Raw genomic sequence first — 25,088 nt, 5'->3', positions numbered from 1 at the left:
TGGCAGCTGACTTATCCACAGAGACCTGGCAGGCCAGAAAGAGCTGGCATGACATTTTCAGAGCACTAAACGAGAAAAACATGCAGCGAAGAATACTATATCCAGCTAGGCTATCATTGAAAATAGAAGGAGAGATTAAAAGCTTCCAGGACAAACAAAAACTGAAAGAATTTGCAAACACCAAACCACCTCTACAGGAAATACTGAAAGGGGTCCTCTAAGCAAAGAGAGAGCCTACAAGTGGTAGATCAGAAAGGAACAGAGACAATATACAGTAACAGTCACCTTACAGGCAATACAATGGCACTAAAATCATATCTCTCAATAGTTACCCTTAATGTTAATGGGCTAAATGCCCCAATCAAAAGACACAGGGTATAGAATGGATAAAAAAACAAAAACCATCTATATGTTGCCTCCAAGAAACTCATTTTAAGCCCGAAGACACCTCCAGACTTAAAGTGAGGGGGTGGAAAAGAATTTACCATGCTAATGGACATCAGAAAAAAGCAGGAGTGGCAATCCTTATATCAGATCAATTAGATTTTAAGCCAAAGACTATAATAAGAGATGAGGAAGGACACTATATCATACTCAAAGGGTCTGTCCAACAAGAAGATCTAACAATTTTAAATATCTATGCCCCCAAAGTTGGCGCAGCCAACTATATAAACCAATTAATATCAAAATCAATGAAACACATCAACAATAATACAATAATAGTAGGGGACTTTAACACTCCCCTCACTGAAATGGACAGATCATCCAAGCAAAAGATCAACAGGGAAATAAAGGCCTTAAATGATACACTGGATGAGATGGACATCACAGATATATTCAGAACATTTCAGCCCAAAGCAACAGAATACACATTCTTCTCTAGTGCACATGGAACATTGTCCAGAATAGATCACATCCTCGGTCCTAAATCAGGACTCAACCAGTATCAAAAGATTGGGATCATTCCCTGCATATTTTCAGACCACAATGCTCTGAAGCTAGAACTCAACCACAAGAGGAAGTTTGGAAAGAAACCAAATACATGGAGACTAAACAGCATCCTTCTAAAGAATGAATGGGTCAACCAGGAAATTAAAGAAGAATTGAAAAAAATCATGGAAACAAATGATAATGAAAATACAACGGTTCAAAATCTGTGGGACACAACAAAGGCAGTCCTGAGAGGAAAATATATAGCAGTACAAGCTTTTCTCAAGAAACAAGAAAGGTCTCGGTACACAACCTAACCCTACACCTAAAGGAGCTGGAGAAAGAACAAGAAAGAAACCCTAAACCCAGCAGGAGAAGAGAAATCATAAAGATCAGAGCAGAAATCAATGAAATAGAAACAAAAAAAAAAAAACAATAGAACAAATCAACAAAACCAGGACCTGGTTCTTTGAAAGAATTAATAAAATTGATAAACCCTGGCCAGACTTATCAAAAAGAAAAGAGAAAGGACCGAAATAAATAAAATCATGAATGAAAGAGGAGAGATCACAACAAACACCAAAGAAATACAAACTATTAAAAGAACATACTATGAACAACTCTACGCCAACAAATTTGAAAATCTGGAAGAAATGGATGCATTCCTAGAAACATATAAACTACCAAAATTGTACCAGGAAGAAATAGAAAGCCTGAACAGACCCATAAGCAGTAAGGAGATTGAAACAGTCATTAAAAATCTCCAAACAAACAAAAGCCCAGGGCCAGATGGCTTCCCGGGGGAATTCTACCAAACATTTAAAGAAGAACTAATTCCTATTCTCCTGAAACTGTTCCAAAAAATAGAAATGGAAGGAAAACTCCCAAACTAATTTTATGAGGCCAGCATCAATTTGATCCCAAAACCAGACAAGGATCCCATCAAAAAAGAGAGCTATAGACCAATATCCTTGATGAACACAGATGCAAAAATTCTCACCAAAATACTAGCCAATAGGATTCAACAGTACATTAAAAGGATTATTCACCACGACCAAGTGGGATTTATCTCAGGGCTGCAAGGTTGGTTCAACATCCGCAAATCAGTCAATGTGATACAACACATCAATAAAAGAAAGAACAAGAACCATATGATACTCTCAATAGATGCTGAAAAAGCATTTGACAAAGTACAGCATCCCTTCCTGATCAAAACCCTTCAAAGTGTAGGGATAGAGGGCACATACCTCAATATCATCAAAGCCATCTATGAAAAACCCACCGCAAATATCATTCTCAATGGAGAAAAACTGAAAGCTTTTCCACTAAGGTCAGGAACACGGCAGGGATGTCCATTATCACCACTGCTATTCAACATAGTACTAGAAGTCCTAGCCTCAGCAATCAGACAACAAAAGGAAATTAAAGGCATCCAAATCGGCAAAGAAGAAGTCAAATTATCACTCTTCGCAGATGATATGATACTCTATGTGGAAAACCCAAAAGACTCCACTCCAAAACTGCTAGAACTTGTACAGGAATTCAGTAAAGTGTCAGGATATAAGATCAATGCACAGAAATCAGTTGCATTTCTCTACACCAACAACAAGACAGAAGAAAGAGAAATTAAGGAGTCAATCCCATTTACAATTGCACCCCAAACCATAAGATACCTAGGAATAAACCTATCCAAAGAGGCTAAGAATCTATACTCAGAAAACTATAAGGTACTCATGAAAGAAATTGAGGAAGACACAAAGAAATGGAAAAATGTTCCATGCTCCTGGATTGGAAGAATAAATATTGTGAAAATGTCTATGCTACCTAAAGCAATCTACACATTTAATGCAATTCCTATCAAAGTACCATCCATCTTTTTCAAAGAAATGGAACAAATAATTTTAAAATTTATATGGAACCAGAAAAGACCTCGAATAGCCAAAGGGATATTGAAAAACAAAGCCAAAGTTGGTGGCATCACAATTCCAGACTTCAAGCTTTATTACAAAGCTGTCATCATCAAGACAGCATGGTACTGGCACAAAAACAGACACATAGACCAATGGAACAGAATAGAGAGCCCAGAAATAGACCCTAACTCTATGGTCAGCTAATCTTCGACAAAGCAGGAAAGAATGTCCAATGGAAAAAAGACAGCCTCTTCAATAAATGGTGTTGGGAAAATTGGACAGCCACGTGCAGAAAAATGAAATTGGACCATTTCCTTACACCACACACAAAAATAGATTCAAAATGGATTAAGGACCTCAGTGTGAGAAAGGAATCCATCAGAATCCTTGAGGAGAACACAGGCAGCAACCTCTTCGACCTCAGCCGCAGCAACATCTTCCTAGGAACATCGCCAAAGGCAAGGGAAGCAAGGGCAAAAAGGAACTTTTGGGATTTCATCAAAATCAAAAGCTTTTGCACAGCAAAGGGAACAGTTAACAAAACCAAAGGACAACTGACAGAATGGGAGAAGATATTTGCAAACGACATATCAGATAAAGGACTAGTGTCCAAAATCTATAAAGAACTTAACAAACTCAACACCCAAAGAACAAATAATCCAATCAAGAAATGGGCAGAGGACATGAACAGACGTTTCTGCAAAGAAGACATCCAGATGGCCAACAGACACATGAAAAAGTGCTCCATATCACTCGGCATCAGGGAAATACAAATCAAAACCACAATGAGATATCACCTCACACCAGTCAGAATGGCTAAAATCAACAAGTCAGGAAATGACAGTTGCTGGCGAGGATGCGGAGAAAGGGGAACCCTCCTACACTCTCGGTGGGAATGCAAGCTGGTGCAACCACTCTGGAAAACAGCATGGAGATTCCTCAAAATGTTGAAAATAGAACTGCCCTATGACCCAGCAATTGCACTACTGGGAATTTACCCTAAAGATACAAACGTAGTGATCCAAAGGGGCACGTGCACCCGAATGTTTATAGCAGCAATGTCCACAATAGCCAAACTATGGAAAGAACCTAGATGTCCATCAACAGATGAATGGATCAAGAAGATGTGGTATATATACACAATGGAATACTATGCAGCCATCAAAAGAAATGAAATCTTGCCATTTGCGACAACATGGATGGAACTAGAGCGTATCATGCTTAGCGAAATAAGTCAAGCGGAGAAAGACGACTATCATATGATCTCCCTGATATGAGGGAGTGGTGATGCAACATGGGGGCTTAAGTGGGTAGGAGAAGAATCCATGAAACAAGATGGGATAGGGAGGGAGACAAACCATAAGTGACTCTTAATCTCACGAAACAAACTGTGGGTTGCTGGGGGGAGGGGGGTTGGGAGAAGGAGGGAAGGTTATGGACATTGGCGAGCGTAGGTGCTTTTGGTAAATTGGAAGGGGAGATGAACCATGAGAGACTATGGACTCTGAAAAACAGTCTGAGGGGTTTGAAGTGGCGGGGGTGTGGGAGGTTGGGGTACCAGGTGGTGGGTATTATAGAGGGCACAGCTTGCATGGAGCACTGAGTGTGGTGAAAAAATAATGAATACTGTTTTTCTGAAAATAAATAAATTGGAAAAAAAAAGAATGCAGCCACCCAGGTGCCCTACTCCATGATTCAATCCGTAGTTCACTATTCCATCCGTTTTATGCAGCAACACTTTTTAGTGATGAAGTTCTAGAACCTAGGTGAGGTTCGGTGGGCTGAGGTCCGGTGCCGATGATCAAGAAAGAATTCTTGAGACACCTTTGGTGCTAAATGGTGGTTTATGAAAGCATGGGGACAGGACCCGTGGGCAGGCAGAGCTGCCGCCCCAGGCTGTGAGGGATGGCAGGTTATATACCTTGTGGTTGGGGGAAGGTGAGGGGAAGGGAGGTTCAGAAGGGCTATTGGGGGAAAGAAGACTATCAGGATATTGAAGGCCTGGTTACTCTCAAGCCAAGGCCACTTTCCTTCTAATGAGGCATTAACATAAAGACAATTGGGAATCTCCTGGTGGAATGTGACATTCCTGCTATCAAGCGTCCTTGTTAATGAGATGTAGGTTTAGAAGAAATTTAACTTGACTGACTTTTCCTTCTCCCTCCGCCTCCTTTGGTTTTTTCTGGAGGGGAGGGTGACGATAGGGCTTGAGGAACTGAGTTCTGTGTCTTTGGAAATGGGGCTCTTGATAAGGTCACTTCTTTGTTGTAAATCTCAAGGACATTTGCAAACCAAGGGAGACTCCTCTGCCTTGCAGGGCTGTGATCTCTGCAAGTTCACTATTTGTTTTCATTCTAGGATGGTCAGGGGTGCCTGAGGAAGGTGACACGTATTACTGAGGGGAGCGGGTGGACAGGGGGTGCAAGGCGCCAGCCCCTGCTCCGTCCTCAGCCAGTCTCCTGCTCCCTCATCTTTAGGGTCTGCCTTCTCTGGGTTAACACTAACCCACTGTGTTTTCCTTTGCTCTTGTGTGATCCCTGAGGATGGTGGGAAACTGTTCATGGGTTTCTTGGCTCATGGTTTTCTCCTTGGGATGTTTCTGATCAATGCTTTTCATTGCTTTGAGTTACCTACTTTTCCTTCTGGATTCCTAGTGATCCTATCTAGATGTGTACACAGTCCCTTAGCTGGTCTCTCGATAGAGCCTTTCCTAGTGTGAGCCTTGTCATTTGCTGGACAAGATTGCTGTTGTTCAACTTGGAAGGAGTGGACTCCACCTTCCCAGCCCTTCCTGTGTGTCGGGGACCGCCTCCGGCCGCGAAAGTCCCCACCATTACAAGATGGCGCTTGGCTCACTGCCAGCAAAATATGCTGCAAGTAAACACCAAACTTTCTGGTGAAGCCCACCTGAAGGAGGACATAGTCATTGGCTGTTTCAAATTTAATCAGTATAATAGCAGGACTCTCATTGTCTGTCCCCATTGTTTGGCCCCTTATTGGTCACCCTGACACATATAACTAAGAAAGTTGTCGAAATAAAGAGACGAAGCATTAACACCATGCCAGACTGGTTGTCGTTCTTGCGGGCCGAGGGCGACAAATGGTGCCGAGACCCGGGAATAGTTAACGAGTAAGTAAACCTTGCAAGGAGAAAAACTGCAGGTAAGCGGGGAAGGAACCACAATTAAAGTGGTGGCAATCTTGTACAAGACCGCAATAAGAAGCGGGCGGCCATAGAGCCGGGATTTTCTTCTGTGGTAAAGCGGGGAGTAAAGGTCGACTGAAGTATATGCGCGTAAAATGTCAATGTGTTGGTTAGTGTCTTTAACGTCTGCGTCTGTTGTCTTTGTGTTCATAATGGGATCTGAAGTATCTAAAGAGTGGTCTTCTTGTGCCTCAGAGGGGGGTAGTTCTAGTGAAGAGGAAGAAGAAATGTCAGGGGAAAAGTTAGACGGTAAAATGTACTCCAAGTTTGAACAGTTGAAACTGTCGACTCCAGCAACGCCTAGTGCCCCTCTGCCGTATAATCCTATGGCGTGCCAAGGAGCTTGTAGCTGCTGCACCACATGCGGTAGTGGCAGGGCTTCGAGCTGGAGAGATCATGACCTGACCTCTGCCTTTCCGGTTTTAGAGGACCAAAACAACCAGCGGTATCATCCGCCTCTTGATTTTAAACTAGTTAAGCAATTAAAGGAAGCAGTCATGCAGTATGGCCATCAGGCAGCCTTTACAGTATCTTTGTTGGAGACCATAGCGGGAATGAACTTAGTCCCTGAAGACTGGGGTAATCTAGCCCACGCAACCTTGTCAGGAGTGCTATATCTAGTATGGAAAACAGCCTGGCAAGAATACTCACAGGACACTGCCCGCCATAATGCAGCAGCTGGAAATCCTCAGTGGGACCTAGAAATGTTAATGGGAATGGGACCGTACATGGGAAAGCAGGCCCAAATACAATACAACCCTGCAGTGTATCTGCAAATAGCCGCGGCGGCCACTAAAGCATGGAAAACCATTCAAGGCAGTGGGGATTTACAGGGTCAGCTGTCTAAGGTAATACAAGGACCAAATGAGGCATATGCTGATTTTGTAGCGAGGCTGATGCAAACAGCTGGTTGAATATTTGGGGAGGTAGAGGCAGCCATGCCATTGATAAAACAGCTGGCTTATGAGCAAGCTAATAAGTGGTGTAAAGAAGCCATCAGACCTTGGAAAAGCAAAGACTTGAGTGTATATATTAAAGTTTGCAGGGATATCAATGACAGTGTTATTCAAGGGCAGGTTATGGCTGCAGCTATCACTCAAGGTTTACAAGGATTACAGGGAGCTCAACAATATAAACATAGGGATACTCCTGGAGTTTGTTATTACTGCAAGGAGCCAGGACACCTTAAGCGTGAGTGCCCAGAGATAAAGGTGTCTTATCAAGAGCCTAAAAAACCAGGTATCTGCCCAAGATGTGGGAGAGGTGCCCACTGGGCAAATAAATGTCGCTCAATAAGGGATATACGAGGAAACTCTCTGCTTCCAAGAGGGTCAAAAAACGGGAAGGGGGGCCCCACACCCCAGAGCCCTCAAATGTATGGGGTGCTCCAACAGGTGGCTCGCTCGCATTATCCGCCGACGAGCCAAAGCGAGCCACAACAGGGAGTGCAGGATTGGACATCCGTGCCACCACCAGACTCATATTGACTCCAGAGATGGGGACCCAGGTAGTCGAATCAGATTTTAAGGGTCCATTACCTGAGGACACCATGGGCCTCTTGCTAGGACGGAGCTCCACGGCGTTATCAGGACTCATTGTTCACCCCGGAGTTATAGATGCTGATTATAAAGGAACAGTGAAAATCCTGGTATCTTCCCCACGTGGAATTACAGCTATTAGTCCAGGTGATAAGATAGCTCAGATCCTGGTATTGCCTAGTTGTCACAAGCTTTTTGGAAGCCATGAGGTTACGCGGGAACAAAAGGGGCTCGGTTCATCTGGAGCTCCTCTAGCATGCGTCATGCTAGGCATGGAAAATAGACCCCTTTACTCTCTTTGGATAAGAGGCAAGAAATTCATAGGCTTATTGGACACTGGAGCGGATCGCAGTATCATCAATGAAGCTGATTGGCCTAAGGATTGACCTGTGCAAAAGGCTGATCAAACACTTCGAGGATTAGGGATTGCTCATAGCCCCATGTGCAGTGCAGCTACACTGCCATGGAAGGATGATGAAGGCCACCATGGACTTGTGCAGCCATATGTCCTTAAAATTCCCATTTCATTGTGGGGACGGGATGTTTTGGCCCAAATGAACCTCAAGTTGACTACAGAATTATTCTATAGTGAGGAAGCTCAAGCCTTAGTGACTAAGTCTGGTTATCCTGGAACAGGAGGCCTTGGGAAACAGCTGCAGGGCACTCCTTAACCTATTCCCTTGACTAATTACTTCTCTCAAAGAATAGGTGGGCCGGGGCTGGGTTTTTCTTAGGGGCCACTGAACCTCTAAAAATTCAATGGAGAAACAGTAAACCCGTGTGGGTTTCTCAGTGGCCCCTGCCTAAAGAAAAATGTGAAGCTGCCCACACGTTGGTAAAAGAGCAACTTGCCGCCGGGCATATTCGGCCCTCCACATCACCAAGGAATACGCCTATTTTTGTGATTAAAAAGAAGTCCGGGAAGTGGCGATTGTTACATGACTTATGAGCTGTTAATGAAAGGATGGTGGCCATGGGAGCAGTACAGCTGGGGCTGCCTTTAGTCTCAGCCCTGCCCTCTGGTTGGCCCTCTGTGGTAATCGATGTTAAAGATTGTTTCTTTTCCATCCCTTTGCACCCCGAGGACACCCAATGTTTTGCTTTCACAGTACCTACCATTAATCATTCTAGTCCGGATCAACGCTATGAATGGGTGGTATTGCCTCAGGGCATGGCCAACAGCCCTACAATGTGCCAATTATATGTAGGTCAAGCCCTGAAGGAGGTGAGAACACAATTTCCCCCACTCATTGTGTATCATTATATGGATGATATTTTGCTGTGCCATAAAGAAGAACAGTATATTGAGAAGGCCCTTTCCTTTCTTTTCAAACATTTTGAGAGATTCGGATTACACATAGCACCAGAAAAGGTCCAAATGACGCCCATTAAAGAGTATTTGGGAACTAGGTTAGAGAATACTAAAGTCAGACCTTTAAAGATAACCCTGCGGACAGATCACCTAAACACATTAAATGATTTTCAAAAATTGTTAGGAGATATCAATTGGATCAGGCCCTATCTAAAACTCACTGATCAGGAATTGCCACCCTTATTTGAGACACTTAAAGGAGACCCTAACCTCACCTCTCCTCGTCAGTTGACTGAGGGGGCAAAAGCAGCCATCAGTCGGATCCAGAAAAGGCTAGAAGTTGCTCAGATAGACAGAATTGACTATTCCAAACCTTTGCTATTTTGTGTCCTTGCCGAAAAGCGAGCTCCCACTGCAGTTTTTTGGCAATCTGGCCCCATATCATGGGTTAGTTTGGCCCACTCTCCAAGGAAGGTCTTGCCTTGGTACCCAAGCGCCGTTGCGCAAATTATACTTAAATTTGGTTAAAGCATGGCTATATCCTTTACCAGTGACTAAGTTTAAAGGGATTAAACTTAGTATAGCAGCGTTTGGTAAACAACCAGATACTATAATAACACCATATACGCAGGAACAAATAAAGTGCCTAGCAGCCTGTGATGATGACTGGGCCATTTTGATAACTATAACGTGCGCTCAATTTGATAACCACTACCCATCACATCCATGGCTACAGTTCAGTTTATCCAATCCAATCATATACCCTAGGATCACTCACCATAAACCCCTCAGTAATGTAAGGCTTATATTCACTGATGGATCTAAGCAAGGAGTAGGAGCTATAGTTACCAAAGAAGAGAGTTGGAACTTCCTATTTCAAAGCTCCTCTCCCAAAGAAACCGAGCTGCTCACAGTGATAAAAGCATTTCAAATGTTTCATCAAGAACCCTTCAACTTTTTATCAGATAGTAGATATGTGGTGCAAGCTGTCTCTATCATTGAAAATGTGGGTTCTATTAATGCCAGGTCTACTATCTCTAAGGCATTACAAGAAATCCAAACATTAGTTTGGGACAGGAAGGTTCCATTTTACGTTGGCCACATAAGAGCTCATACAACCTTACCAGGCCCCCTGACACAAGGTAATCGGTTAGCAGACTCCTTAACCAGAGGAGAATTTGTCTTTGCCATTGAGGACCCGGTGCAATAGGCGAGACACTATCATAAGCTGTTCCATGTGAATGCTTTAACTCTTCGCCTCAAATTTAACATAACAAAAGCACAGGCACGGGACATAGTAGTCTCCTGCAGAAACTGCGTGACTTTACTACCTGCACCATCTTTGGGGGTTAATCCTAAGGGTCTGTTACCTAATCATATATGGGAAATGGATGTCACACATGTTTCAGAATTTGGAAAGTTAAGATATGTTCATGTCTCTGTAGATACCTGCTCTGGAATAATTTTTGCCTCAGTGCATACGGGGGAAAAATCCAAAGATGTTATCGCCCATTGCCTACAGGCTTTCGCGGCATGGGGAAAGCCACGCCAGTTAAAGACAGATAATGGTCCAGCCTACACCTCAAAACCCTTTAAAGCCTTCCTACAACAACTTGGCATTCACTTGATACATGGAATACCCTATAACCCACAAGGACAGAGTGTTGTGGAGGGCACACATCTTACAATAAAAAATGCGCTTTTAAAACAAAAAGGGGGAATAGGGGACACCTTTAGGTCCCCTAAAGATAAGCTCAACACCATTCTCTTTATTTTGAATTTTTTAACGTTGGACAAAACAGGTAAATCAGCTGCAGACAGACATACAAGTGCTGTTGCTGCTCCCCCTAAGCCTTTAGTACTTTGGAAGGACATCCTCACAGGAAAGTGGAATGGACCAGATCCAGTGTTAGTATGGAGTAAGGGGTCTGTATGTGTTTTTCCACAGGAAAAAGAGGCTCCAATTTGGATCCCAGAGTGGCTGGTGCGTGCAGCCTTGCCTCCGAACACCAGTCATGATGCTGAAGATGCTGATGATAACGCTGGGGATGCTACACCTCCTGCGGCAGACTCAAGCCAGAGAGCTGTGAGCAGTGGTTAAAGCATGGCTATATCCTTTACCAGTGACTAATTCTTTTATCATATTCCCTCCTCTCCCTTTGATGCATGGCAGGTCTGTGACTTGTTAGGAGCATGTACTGATATCTCAGCAGTGTCCATGTTAAATGGTGGCAAATTCCTCAACTGTTCTTATAAACAAAATGACTCTGGTACCTTTGAGACAACAGTTAATGTGTCTTGTCCCAATAATATTATTTATCAGCCCACTCCCATATGCGTCTAGCCACCGTTCCTTTTCCTCGTAACAAATGCTAGCAAGCTGAATGATATGTTGAATTGCACTAAGAATTGCTATCTTCCCCAGTGCTGGAATGTCACGGCCTTCAAGCTGGCTGTGATTATGCGTATCCCTACTCCTATCCCAGTTTTCATTCCAGAGGACAAGTTACCGGTGGTGCTATCCAGAAAGAAGAGAGACTTTGGTATCACAGCCGCCATTGTGAGAGCATTGCCTATATCTACAGAAGCTGCCACGGCAGCAGCAGTCTCGCTTGCTGCAACTATACCCACTGCGGATGCTGTGAACACCCTTGCAGAAGGAACGGCGGCTGCCCTTCGAACACAGACTCAGATCAATGCACATCTGCAAGCAGGAATCCTGATAGTCAACCAGAGAGTGGATTTGGTTCAAGAACAAGTGGACATATTGGGGGCCATATTGGGACTGGGACGTGTAGCACCCTTTCCGGCAATTTGTGTAACTCCCATAGCCTATACTAATATGAGTAACTTACAGAATGTCTCCCGACAGCTCTCCCAGTATTTGCAGGGTGCTTGGTCTGACGATTTTCTGACGATTTTCAAAATTTCACACGAGTACGTGTGTGCAACCAACTTCCCTCCCAGAGCTATTTCAAACATTCAGCAATATGTTCCAGTTTACCAAACAATGGGCTGGCACAATTGGTCTTCTTGTCCTCCTTCTTATTGGCATTCTGCTTCTATTCAGAAAAGTTCGCCAATGGAGAACACAGCAGCGAGAGCAGAGCCGAGCTATAGTACAAGCCCTTATGTCAATAGAGGCTGGGCCATCTCCCCAGATGTGGTTAAGCATGATAGATCGGTAGTCAAAGACGGGTAAGATCAGTAGAGAAACATACCAACCTAAGACAGGACAGAGATCATCGATATCTTGTGTCTGATGAAGGGTAAGGATGTTTTCTGCTACTGAAAACCTAAGACATGCACGATCTCCACCATAAAACAAAAAAGGGGGAGATGTCAGGGACCGCCTCCGGCCGGGAAAGTCCCGCCATTACAAGATGGCGCTTGGCTCACTGCCAGCAAAATATGCTGCAAGGAAACACCGAACTTTCTGGTGAAACCCACCTGAAGGAGGACATAGTCATTGGCTGTTTCAAATTTAATCAGTATAATAACAGGACTCTCATTGGCTCTCCCCATTGTTTGGCCCCTTATTGGTGACCCTGACACATATAAGCTAAGAAAGTTGTCGAAATAAAGAGACGAAGCATTAACACCATGCCAGGCTGGTTGTCATTCTTGCGGGCTGAGGGCGACATCTGTGCTTCCCATTTTTGGTGTTCGGATCCACTCATCTCTGCCACCTACCCCAGATCCTAAAAATGTTTTCCTATGGTATCTTCCAGAAAACTTCCGATGTCCTCTTTGGTACTGAGGCAACATCAGTCTCGAATTGAGTTTTAGGCTTTTATGTTCCATGTGGCTAGTCACGTCGTTTAGCCGCGCTTGGTCAAAGTCTGCCCTCTTCTGTTGGTCTGTTTCCTCAGGTCATTTCACGAGTCCTTTTGTAAGAAATCCTCTCCCATCAGATTCTCCCACACTCTTTCTCCCTCACACTTGCTCTCGCTTCTTTCTTCTGATTTGCCCGGGAATGACAGTCCCTTTCATTTCCACGGAATCCAAAGTATTGGCCTATCCAGGGACACAGGCACTTCCTAGATAGGGAACTGGGATTGCATGGAAATCTCCATCCAGGTGGCGTCCACTGAAACTTGACAGGACCCATCATCCAATCTCTGAACCTCTTCCATTAACATAGGTAACCTAGGAACCTATTGGACATCCCATTGTTTGAGATCATAAATTTCCCTTAGTCCTCTTGGATGGTTTTCTGGGTGGAGACTTCCTGGGTAGAGACTGGATCAAGTCTGTGCAGAGAGGAAGTCCTCCTTTTGGTGGTCTCATCAATAGGATTTTCAGCCTTGGTTCTGAGGTCACAGAATTCCAGTGAATTTTCCTGAATCTCTAACGTCTATGCGATGACTTTGATACATTCCCTTCCTGATTCTCATACTTTGTCCATTCTCTTAGAATATTTCTCTTTGTACAAATTGCACTCATGCTTTCCAGTTGTCGTCGTACATTCCATATCTCCTCCATTACTTCTTCTCCTCGCTAGGACGTCCCCTTCTAGGTTGGTAGAAGGCTTGTTCAATTTGAGGAGTTCCATACTCCCGAATTTGGTTTCTGCCTTGCTGAGCTGATTCTGTATCCCTGAGAGGCAGCGCATCATTCTGTGTGTATGTGAGGATAGATGCAATCCAAGCAATCTCGTCTTTTCATTAGATTATACAAATTATTGACATTTCGGGGTATGACTGAGTCCCTCAATTATTGCCCATTGTCTTGCATGTTGTTTGCGTCATCCCTTTTTATTTTATTTATTTATTTATCGTTTTATTTTATTGTTTATTTTAATAATTATTTTAAAATAAATAAATAATATATATTTATCCCCTGTAGTACAGTTCTGTGAATCGCCAGGTGTACACAATTCTAAGCTCTTATAGGTCCCTTTTTCAAAATACACTTTCTGTCTGTATATGTATTTATTTTTATTATTTTTCATGTTTTTCCTTTTTTTAAATTTTTTATTTACAGCCTATCCGTATTTTTTGTTTCTGCACCAAACCCAGCGCGCCATGCCATCCGTGCCCTCTCCAATACCCACCACCAGGTTCCCCCAACCTCCCACCCCACACCCTTTCAAACCTCTCAGATATTTTTTCAGAGTCCATGGTCTCTCATGGTTCACCTCCCCTTCCCATATTTAATCTCAATTTTTGATTTTTAATTTTTATTTAAATTTAGAAGTTTACATTTAATTAAATGTATTTAATTTAAAGTTATTTAAATTTAATTTCTTTTTTTTTTCATTTAAATGCTGATAAATGTTTTAGGCCCCCATATTTCTGGTCACTTTATGTATATACAAAGTGAGAAACAGGAATGTAAAATTGCCAAGAAGAGCCATTGAGCTTTTATAGGTCCCTCTTTTAATACATGAGAGAATTTACTTTCCGAAAAAGAAACAAATTCAGAAGGAAAGAATAGGATGCAAGTCACCTTCATCAGCCTATAAACAGGTGCTCAATACCAAAAACACTGCAAACTCCAAAAAGATGCCAGCTCTTTTTAAAAAGAATGGCAGACGACGTTCGGTAACCATGACTTTCATCGAGACCGAGGAGGTAGAGGTTTTTGAATTGTTCAGGAGGCCCCGTAAGCATGCGTAAAACCTTCTAATGAAAGGAAGGAAGACGATATTCTAAACAAATAGGATTTATTAGGCAACAAAAAAATCTAACTATCTATCTATCTATCTATCTCTCTACCTATCTACTTACAGACCCGTGTGTGGGGGGGAGGGTTATGCACATAAACTATCCCAGTCCGGAAACCCAGTACCTGCTAGCATGAACTTGTTTGGGAATAGGCTCCTTGGACTTATAACAAGCTAGGACAAGGTCATATTTGAATAGACTGTGCCCCTAATTCAGGAGGTCTTGTGTCCTTCTAAGAAGGGAAACTGGGGATACACAGATATGCACTGAGGGAGAAAGCCATGTGAAGAAGGCCAAAGCCAAGACAACGGTTCTGCCGGAGAGAGGGGCCTGGAACAGATCCTTCCTTAATACCTACAAAAGGAGCATGGGCTACCAACATGGTAGCCTCTAGAACTGTGAGAGTGTCCACGTCTCTTGTTTCAGCCACTAGGCTTGTGGTATCTTGTAACAGCAACCCTAGAAAACTAATACAAACCTCTTTAGAGGAAAATAAACCAACCAGAAGCCCATGGGGAGTAGGAAAAGGAAAAAAAAAATTATCTACCTAGACATAGAGATGTCCGTATCCATATCTATATCTTTATGTAGATCTGTACCTGTCTCTATATAACTGTATATCTAACTCTTTAAAACATCGAAAGGGAATGCACATTGGTGAATTTCATGAAAAGGAAAACAGGCAATCAGACAAACAAGAAAAAAGTGAGCCCTAGGCTTCAATCAGCTTTTCACCTGGAGAAGTTCTGGATGGTGGGGGTAGTGCGGAGATTCCAAGGAAAAGATGGGAGTCCCCCTGGTGTGAGGAAAGCGAGACATGAATTCAGGATGGTTAGAGGGATGAAAAGGCCATGGGTTCCTGAAAGAAGGAAGTCAAGTAGTAAACAGGCTCTTGGAAACACACACACTGTCCTCTTGAGTCCTTGCTCCATAGGAAGCAGTGTGTGTCCAGGAAAATGGGCCAGGTTCTAACAAAGAGTCAAGGTAACTGGACCAGATGGTTGCCAAGACTCATACGAGGCCTGAGGTCATTGGAATTCCAACCAGCCCGAGGGTAGCGTTCTTTTGGATCAGTCAGAATACTCAGTAGATACCCAGGAAGGATCCTAAGTTAGGAGCGGGATGAAATGATCCCTCCAAGAAAGCTGACTCTACAGATTCTCTAAACAGGTGACAGAACAATTTGAGAAATAGTCAGAAGTACCTAGAATATCTCACTGCCCGGGTGACAGCCAATCATCGAAGGCAGAGAACAGCCTCCCAATGACTCAGGTCATCGAAAGGAAGACAGTTCAAAAGGGAAGAAGGAATAGACGGGAAAAAGAAAACATGACTAGCAAGGTACTAGATTTCCTCTTCAACATTTCAATGACGAGCTTCAGAAGGAACGACTTTTCTTTCCAATCCATGGAAAGAAAAGACAATGCTCTTGAAAGAAAAGACCTAAATAGGTCCGTGAAAAATAAACTCTCCATACAAGGATGCAGAGGATAGTCTAGCTTTTGTGAAAAGAAAAAGGATGAAAAGGGCTAGACCGCACCCAAACGAATCCTACAAGGCTGCTTTTCCTAGGTCTTGACCAGAGGCAATAGAGAGATGCCCCATAGAATGAAAGACAGCCCCTAGAATGAACAGAAAAAGAAGACATTTCAAAGGAACAAAGGATCCATTTAGAAAGACATGGCCATCCTCAAGGTGTCCGCATCTGATGAGAAAACTCCTAGAGATTCAAGCCATTGAAGCCCCTAAATCAAGGCTGAAGAAAGGTCTTGGAAAGCTTTTCTTTCTTGATTTGGGAGAGAATGAGTGAGAGCGAGAGAGCAGGAGAGAGGAGAAGGTCAGAGAGAGAAGCAGACTCGGCCAGGACCTGGGAGCCCCAGGCGGGAACAGACCCCGCAAGTCAGGGGTCATGACCTGAGCCCAAGGCAGTCGCTCAAACCACGGAGCCCAGCAGGTGCCCGTCTCCAGTAATTGGTCAACAACAGCTGGGGGGCAGCTGGGGGACACCCTCCCTGAAGGGCCCAAGTCTTGGTACTGGCTCAGGGGGTGATCCCAAGACTCTTGATATGGAGCCCTGAGGCAAGCTCTGGGCTCAGGGCAGAGTCCACTAGGACTCTCTCTCTTGGTCTGCCCTACCCACCTCCCCCACTCACGTGTACTCTTTCCCTGAAACAAACAAGGAAAGCCCTCAAGAGAAATGAACCATGTGTTCGAGGGGGAGGGGTGGGGAGAGAAGCGACCGGCCCCGGGGCGGCGGGAGGAGCCCGAGATGCTGCCTGCCCTCCCAGGCAGCTCTCCCTCAGCGGGCGCTGCCGCCACCGCTTTCGACTCTGCCGCCGCGCCGCCACAACCGCTGCCAGGAGCAGATGACCCTGGGAGCCCAGATGCTAGCAGGGATTAGCGATGGGAGCGCCACCTGAGCGCGCTGGTTTGGGTAGACGGGCCTGCATATCGGTTCCAGGAGGAGCTGAGGGCTCCGCCCACTCGCCCGCGTGGGGGAAGGGCAGGCAGGATGGTACAATGAGATCCACCCAGCACTGCCGGAGCTGCTGCAGGGCGGAACGGTGGACCTGGCGAGAGACCAGCCTGCGGACCCAGCCCTGCCTCTGGCTCTTGGCTTACCTGGGAGCCTGTTCGGCCCCCCCCCCCTCGCCTCTCTCTGCCTGCCTCTCCACCCCCTCCTCCTCCTCTCTGTCTGTCCAAGGAACAAAGAAAATCTTAAAATCATCCTCCAACAACCCTCAGTTTTCTTGTCGTTCATTAGGACCCCATGCATCACCATGTTCGTTTTCCTTACTGAATTGAAGGAATGGGTGCATTGATTGCCGGATTTGACAGCGAGAGAGAGACACAGGGAGAGAGGGAGCCCAAGTCGTGAAGAGGGAGTAGAAGCAGGGCCAGTGCGAGAGGGAGAAGCAGGCTTCCTGCTGAGCAGAGAGCCCCAGGCAGGGCTTGATCCCAAGACCAGGATCATCAGGGCCGCAGCAGAATGCAGCCACCCAGGTGCCCCACTCCATGATTCAATCTGTAGTTCACTATTCCATCCGTTTGATGCAGCAACACTTTTTAGTGATGGAGTTCTGGAACCTAGGTGAGGTTCGGTGGGCTGAGGTCCGGAGCCGATGATCAAGAAAGAATTCTTGAGACACCTTTGGTGCAAAATGGTGGTTTATGAAAGCACGGGGACAGGACCCGTGGGCAGGCAGAGCTGCCGCCCCAGGCTGTGAGGGATGGCAGGTTATATACCTTGTGGTTGGGGGAAGATGAGGGGAAGGGAGGCTCAGAAGGGCTATTGGGGGAAAGAAGACTATCAGGATATTGAAGGCCTGGTTACTCTCAAGCCAAGGCCACTTTCCCTCTAACATAAAGACAATTGGGAGTCTCCTGGTGGAATGTGACATTCCTGCTATCAAGCGTCCTTGTTAATGAGATGTAGGTGTAGAAGAAATTTAACTTGACTGACTTTTCCTTCTCCCTCCGCCTCCTTTGGTTTTTTCTGGAGGGGAGGGTGACGTTAGGGCTTGAGGAACTGAGTTCTGTGTCTTTGGAAATGGGGCTCTTGATAAGGTCACTTCTTTGTTGTAAATCTCAAGGACATTTGCAAACCAAGGGAGACTCCTCTGCCTTGCAGGACTGTGATCTCTGCAAGTTCAGTATTTGTTTTCCTTCTAGGATGGTCAGGGGTGCCTGAGGAAGGTGACACGTATTACTGAGGGGAGCGGGTGGACAGGGGGTGCAAGGCGCCAGCCCCTGCTCCGTCCTCAGCCAGCCTCCTGCTCCCTCATCTTTAGGGTCTGCCTTCTCTGGGTTAACACTAACCCACTGTGTTTTCCTTTGCTCTTGTGTGATCCCTGAGGATGGTGGGAAACTGTTCATGGGTTTCTTGGCTCATGGTTTTCTCCTTGGGATGTTTCTGATCAAGGCTTTTCATTGCTTTGAGTTACCTACCTTCCCTTCTGGATTCCTAGGGATCCTATCTAGATGTGTATACAGTCCCTTAGCTGGTCTCTCGATAGAGCCTTTCCTAGTGTGAGCCTTGTCATTTGCTGGACAAGATTGTTGTTGTTCAACTTGGAAGGAGTGGACTCCACCTTCTCAGCCTTTCCTGTGCTTCCCTATTTTGTTGTTCGGTTCCAATCATCTCTGCCACCTCCCCCAGATCCTAAAAATGTTTTCCTATGGTATCTTCGAGAAAACTTCCGATGTCCTCTTTGGTACTGAGGCAACATCAGTCTCGAATTGAATTTTAGGCTTTTATGTTCCATGTGGCTAGTCACGTCGTTTAGCCGCGCTTGGTCAAAGTCTGCCCTCTTCTGTTGGTCTGTTTCCTCAGGTCATTTCACGAGTCCTTTTGTAAGAAATCCTCTCCCATCAGATTCTCCACAGTCTTTCTCCCTCACACTTGCTCTCGCTTCTTTCTTCTGATTTGCCCGGGAATGACAGTCCCTTTCATTTCCACGGAATCCGAAGTATTGGCCTATCCAGGGACACAGGCACTTCCTAGATAGGGAACTGGGATTGCATGGAAATCTCCATCCAGGTGGCGTCCACTGAAACTTGACAGGACCCATCATCCAATCTCTGAACCTCTTCCATTAACATAGGTAACCTAGGAACCTATTGGACATCCCATTGTTTGAGATCATAAATTCCCCTTAGTCCTCTTGGATGGTTTTCTGGGTGGAGACTTCCTGGGTAGAGACTGGATCAAGTCTGTGCAGAGAGGAAGTCCTCCTTTTGGTGCTCTCATCAATAGGATTTTCAGCCTTGGTTCTGAGGTCACAGAATTCCAGTGAATTTTCCTGAATCTCTAACGTCTATCCGATGACTTTGATTCATTCCCTTTCTGATTCTTAGTTTGTCCATTCTCTTAGAATATTTCTCTTTGTACAAATTGCACTCATGCTTTCCAGTTGTCGTCGTACATTCCATATCTCCTCCATCACTTCTTCTCCTCGCTAGGACGTCCCCTTCTAGGTTGGTAGAAGGCTTGTTCAATTTGAGGAGTTCCATACTCCCGAATTTGGTTTCTGCCTTGCTGAGCTGATTCTGTATCCCTGAGAGGCAGCGCATCATTCTGAGTGTATGTGAGGATAGATGCAATCCAACCAATCTCGTCTTTTCATTAGATTATACAAACTATTGACATTTCGGGGTATAACTGAGTCCCTCAATTATTGCCAATTGTCTTGCATGTTGTTTGCGTCATCCCTTTTTATTTTATTTATTTATTTATCGTTTTATTTTATTGTTTATTTTATTGATTATTTTTAAATAAATAAATAATATATATTTATCCCCTGTAGTACAGTTCTGTGAATCGCCAGGTGTACACAATTCTAAGCTCTTATAGGTCCCTTTTTCAAAATACACTTTCTGTCTCTATATGTATTTATTTTTTTAGTTTTCATGTTTTTCCTTTTTTAAAATTTTTTATTTACAGCCTATCCGTATTTTTTGTTTCTGCACCAAACCCAGCGCTCCATGCCATCCGTGCCCTCTCCAATACCCACCACCAGGTTCCGCCAACCTCCCACCCCACACCCTTTCAAACCTCTCAGATATTTTTTCAGAGTCCATGGTCTCTCATGGTTCACCTCCCCTTCCCATATTTAATCTCAATTTTTGATTTTTAATTTTTATTTAAATTTAGAAGTTTACATGTAATTAAATGTATTTAATTTAAATTTATTTAAATTTAATTTCTTTTTTTTTCATTTAAATGCTGATAAATGTTTTAGGCCCCCATATTTCTGGTCACTTTATATATATACAAAGTGAGAAACAGGAATGTAAACTTGCAAAGAAGTGCTATTGAGCTTTTATAGGTCCCTCTTTTAATACATGAGAGAATTTACTTTCCGAAAAAGAAACATATTCAGAAGGAAAGAGTAGGATGCAAGTCACCTTCATCAGCCTATAAACAGGTGCTCAATACCAAAAACACTGCAAACTCCAAAAAGATGCCAGCTCTTTTTAAAAAGAATGGCAGACGACGTTCGGTAACCATGACTTTCATCAAGACCGAGGAGGTAGAGGTTTTCAAATTGTTCAGGAGGCCCCATAAGCATGCGTAAAACCTTCTAATGAAAGGAAGGAAGACGATATTCTAAACAAATAGGATTTATTAGGCAACAAAAAAAAATATATCTATCTATCTACCTATCTACTTACAGACCCGTGTGTGTGGGGGGGGGAGGGGTATGCACATAAACTATCCCAGTCCGGAAACCCAGTACCTGCTAGCATGAACTTGTTTGGGAATAGGCTCCCTGGACATAAAACAAGCTAGGACAAGGTCATATTTGAATAGACTGTGCCCCTAATTCAGGAGGTCTTGTGTCCTTCTAAGAAGGGAAACTGGGGATACACAGATATGCACTGAGGGAGAAAGCCATGTGAAGAAGGTCAAAGCCAAGACAACGGTTCTGCCGGAGAGAGGGGCCTGGAACAGATCCTTCCTTAATACCTACAAAAGGAGCATGGGCTACCAACATGGTAGCCTCTAGAACTGTGAGAGTGTCCACGTCTCTTGTTTCAGCCACTAGGCTTGTGGTATTTTGTAACAGCAACCCTAGAAAACTAATACAAACCTCTTTAGAGGAAAATAAACCAACCAGAAGCCCATGGGGAGTAGGAAAAGGAAAAAAATTATCTACCTAGACATAGAGATGTCTGTATCCATATCTATATCTTTATGTAGATCTGTACCTGTCTCTATATAACTGTATATCTAACTCTTTAAAACATCGAAAAGGAATGCACATTGGTGAATTTCATGAAAAGGAAAACAGGCAAACAAACAAACAAGAAAAAAGTTAGCCCTAGGCTTCAATCAGCTTTTCACCTGGAGAAGTTCTGGATGGTGGGGGTAGTGCGGGGATTCCAAGGAAAAGATGGGAGTCCCCCTGGTGTGAGGAAAGCGAGACTTGAATTCAGGATGGTTGGAGTGATGAAAAGGCCATGGGTTCCTGAAAGAAGGAAGTCAAGTAGTAAACAAGCTCTTGGAAACACACACACTGTCCTCTTGAGTCCTTGCTCCATAGGAAGCAGTGTGTGTCCAGGAAAATGGGCCAGGTTCTAACAAAGAGTCAAGGTAACTGGACCAGATGGTTGCCAAGACTCATACGAGGCCTGAGGTCATTGGAATTCCAACCAGCCCGAGGGTAGCGTTCTTTTGGATCAGTCAGAATACTCAGTAGATACCCAGGAAGGATCCTAAGTTAGGAGCGGGATGAAATGATCCCTCCAAGAAAGCTGACTCTACAGATTCCCTAAACAGGTGACAGAACAATTTGAGAAATAGTCAGAAGTACCTAGAATATCTCACTGCCCGGGTGACAGCCAATCATCGAAGGCAGAGAACAGCCTCCCAATGACTCAGGTCATCGAAAGGAAGACAGTTCAAAAGGGAAGAAGGAATAGACGGGAAAAAGAAAACATGACTAGCAAGGTACTAGATTTCCTCTTCAACATTTCAATGACGAGCTTCAGAAGGAACGACTTTTCTTTCCAATCCATGGAAAGAAAAGACAATGCTCTTGAAAGAAAAGACCTAAATAGGTCCGTGAAAAATAAACTCTCCATACAAGGATGCAGAGGATAGTCTAGCTTTTGTGAAAAGAAAAAGGATGAAAAGGGCTAGACCGCACCCAAACGAATCCTACAAGGCTGCTTTTCCTAGGTCTTGACCAGAGGCAATAGAGAGATGCCCCATAGAATGAAAGACAGCCCCTAGAATGAACAGAAAAAGAAGACATTTCAAAGGAACAAAGGATCCATTTAGAAAGACATGGCCATCCTCAAGGTGTCCGCATCTGATGAGAAAACTCCTAGAGATTCAAGCCATTGAAGCCCCTAAATCAAGGCTGAAGAAAGGTCTTGGAAAGCTTTTCTTTCTTGATTTGGGAGAGAATGAGTGAGAGCGAGAGAGCAGGAGAGAGGAGAAGGTCAGAGAGAGAAGCAGACTCGGCCAGGACCTGGGAGCCCCAGGCGGGAACAGACCCCGCAAGTCAGGGGTCATGACCTGAGCCCAAGGCAGTCGCTCAAACCACGGAGCCCAGCAGGTGCCCGTCTCCAGTAATTGGTCAACAACAGCTGGGGGGCAGCTGGGGGACACCCTCCCTGAAGGGCCCAAGTCTTGGTACTGGCTCAGGGGGTGATCCCAAGACTCTTGATATGGAGCCCTGAGGCAAGCTCTGGGCTCAGGGCAGAGTCCACTAGGACTCTCTCTCTTGGTCTGCCCTACCCACCTCCCCCACTCACGTGTACTCTTTCCCTGAAACAAACAAGGAAAGCCCTCAAGAGAAATGAACCATGTGTTCGAGGGGGAGGGGTGGGGAGAGAAGCGACCGGCCCCGGGGCGGCGGGAGGAGCCCGAGATGCTGCCTGCCCTCCCAGGCAGCTCTCCCTCAGCGGGCGCTGCCGCCACCGCTTTCGACTCTGCCGCCGCGCCGCCACAACCGCTGCCAGGAGCAGATGACCCTGGGAGCCCAGATGCTAGCAGGGATTAGCGATGGGAGCGCCACCTGAGCGCGCTGGTTTGGGTAGACGGGCCTGCATATCGGTTCCAGGAGGAGCTGAGGGCTCCGCCCACTCGCCCGCGTGGGGGAAGGGCAGGCAGGATGGTACAATGAGATCCACCCAGCACTGCCGGAGCTGCTGCAGGGCGGAACGGTGGACCTGGCGAGAGACCAGCCTGCGGACCCAGCCCTGCCTCTGGCTCTTGGCTTACCTGGGAGCCTGTTCGGCCCCCCCCCCCCTCGCCTCTCTCTGCCTGCCTCTCCACCCCCTCCTCCTCCTCTCTGTCTGTCCAAGGAACAAAGAAAATCTTAAAATCATCCTCCAACAACCCTCAGTTTTCTTGTCGTTCATTAGGACCCCATGCATCACCATGTTCGTTTTCCTTACTGAATTGAAGGAATGGGTGCATTGATTGCCGGATTTGACAGCGAGAGAGAGACACAGGGAGAGAGGGAGCCCAAGTCGTGAAGAGGGAGTAGAAGCAGGGCCAGTGCGAGAGGGAGAAGCAGGCTTCCTGCTGAGCAGAGAGCCCCAGGCAGGGCTTGATCCCAAGACCAGGATCATCAGGGCCGCAGCAGAATGCAGCCACCCAGGTGCCCCACTCCATGATTCAATCTGTAGTTCACTATTCCATCCGTTTGATGCAGCAACACTTTTTAGTGATGGAGTTCTGGAACCTAGGTGAGGTTCGGTGGGCTGAGGTCCGGAGCCGATGATCAAGAAAGAATTCTTGAGACACCTTTGGTGCAAAATGGTGGTTTATGAAAGCACGGGGACAGGACCCGTGGGCAGGCAGAGCTGCCGCCCCAGGCTGTGAGGGATGGCAGGTTATATACCTTGTGGTTGGGGGAAGATGAGGGGAAGGGAGGCTCAGAAGGGCTATTGGGGGAAAGAAGACTATCAGGATATTGAAGGCCTGGTTACTCTCAAGCCAAGGCCACTTTCCCTCTAACATAAAGACAATTGGGAGTCTCCTGGTGGAATGTGACATTCCTGCTATCAAGCGTCCTTGTTAATGAGATGTAGGTGTAGAAGAAATTTAACTTGACTGACTTTTCCTTCTCCCTCCGCCTCCTTTGGTTTTTTCTGGAGGGGAGGGTGACGTTAGGGCTTGAGGAACTGAGTTCTGTGTCTTTGGAAATGGGGCTCTTGATAAGGTCACTTCTTTGTTGTAAATCTCAAGGACATTTGCAAACCAAGGGAGACTCCTCTGCCTTGCAGGACTGTGATCTCTGCAAGTTCAGTATTTGTTTTCCTTCTAGGATGGTCAGGGGTGCCTGAGGAAGGTGACACGTATTACTGAGGGGAGCGGGTGGACAGGGGGTGCAAGGCGCCAGCCCCTGCTCCGTCCTCAGCCAGCCTCCTGCTCCCTCATCTTTAGGGTCTGCCTTCTCTGGGTTAACACTAACCCACTGTGTTTTCCTTTGCTCTTGTGTGATCCCTGAGGATGGTGGGAAACTGTTCATGGGTTTCTTGGCTCATGGTTTTCTCCTTGGGATGTTTCTGATCAAGGCTTTTCATTGCTTTGAGTTACCTACCTTCCCTTCTGGATTCCTAGGGATCCTATCTAGATGTGTATACAGTCCCTTAGCTGGTCTCTCGATAGAGCCTTTCCTAGTGTGAGCCTTGTCATTTGCTGGACAAGATTGTTGTTGTTCAACTTGGAAGGAGTGGACTCCACCTTCTCAGCCTTTCCTGTGCTTCCCTATTTTGTTGTTCGGTTCCAATCATCTCTGCCACCTCCCCCAGATCCTAAAAATGTTTTCCTATGGTATCTTCGAGAAAACTTCCGATGTCCTCTTTGGTACTGAGGCAACATCAGTCTCGAATTGAATTTTAGGCTTTTATGTTCCATGTGGCTAGTCACGTCGTTTAGCCGCGCTTGGTCAAAGTCTGCCCTCTTCTGTTGGTCTGTTTCCTCAGGTCATTTCACGAGTCCTTTTGTAAGAAATCCTCTCCCATCAGATTCTCCACAGTCTTTCTCCCTCACACTTGCTCTCG

The sequence above is a fragment of the Neovison vison genome, chromosome 2 (genome assembly GCF_020171115.1).
Source record: "Neovison vison isolate M4711 chromosome 2, ASM_NN_V1, whole genome shotgun sequence".
Lineage (NCBI taxonomy): Eukaryota > Metazoa > Chordata > Mammalia > Carnivora > Mustelidae > Neogale > Neogale vison.
This window is presented reverse-complemented; position numbering follows the sequence as displayed.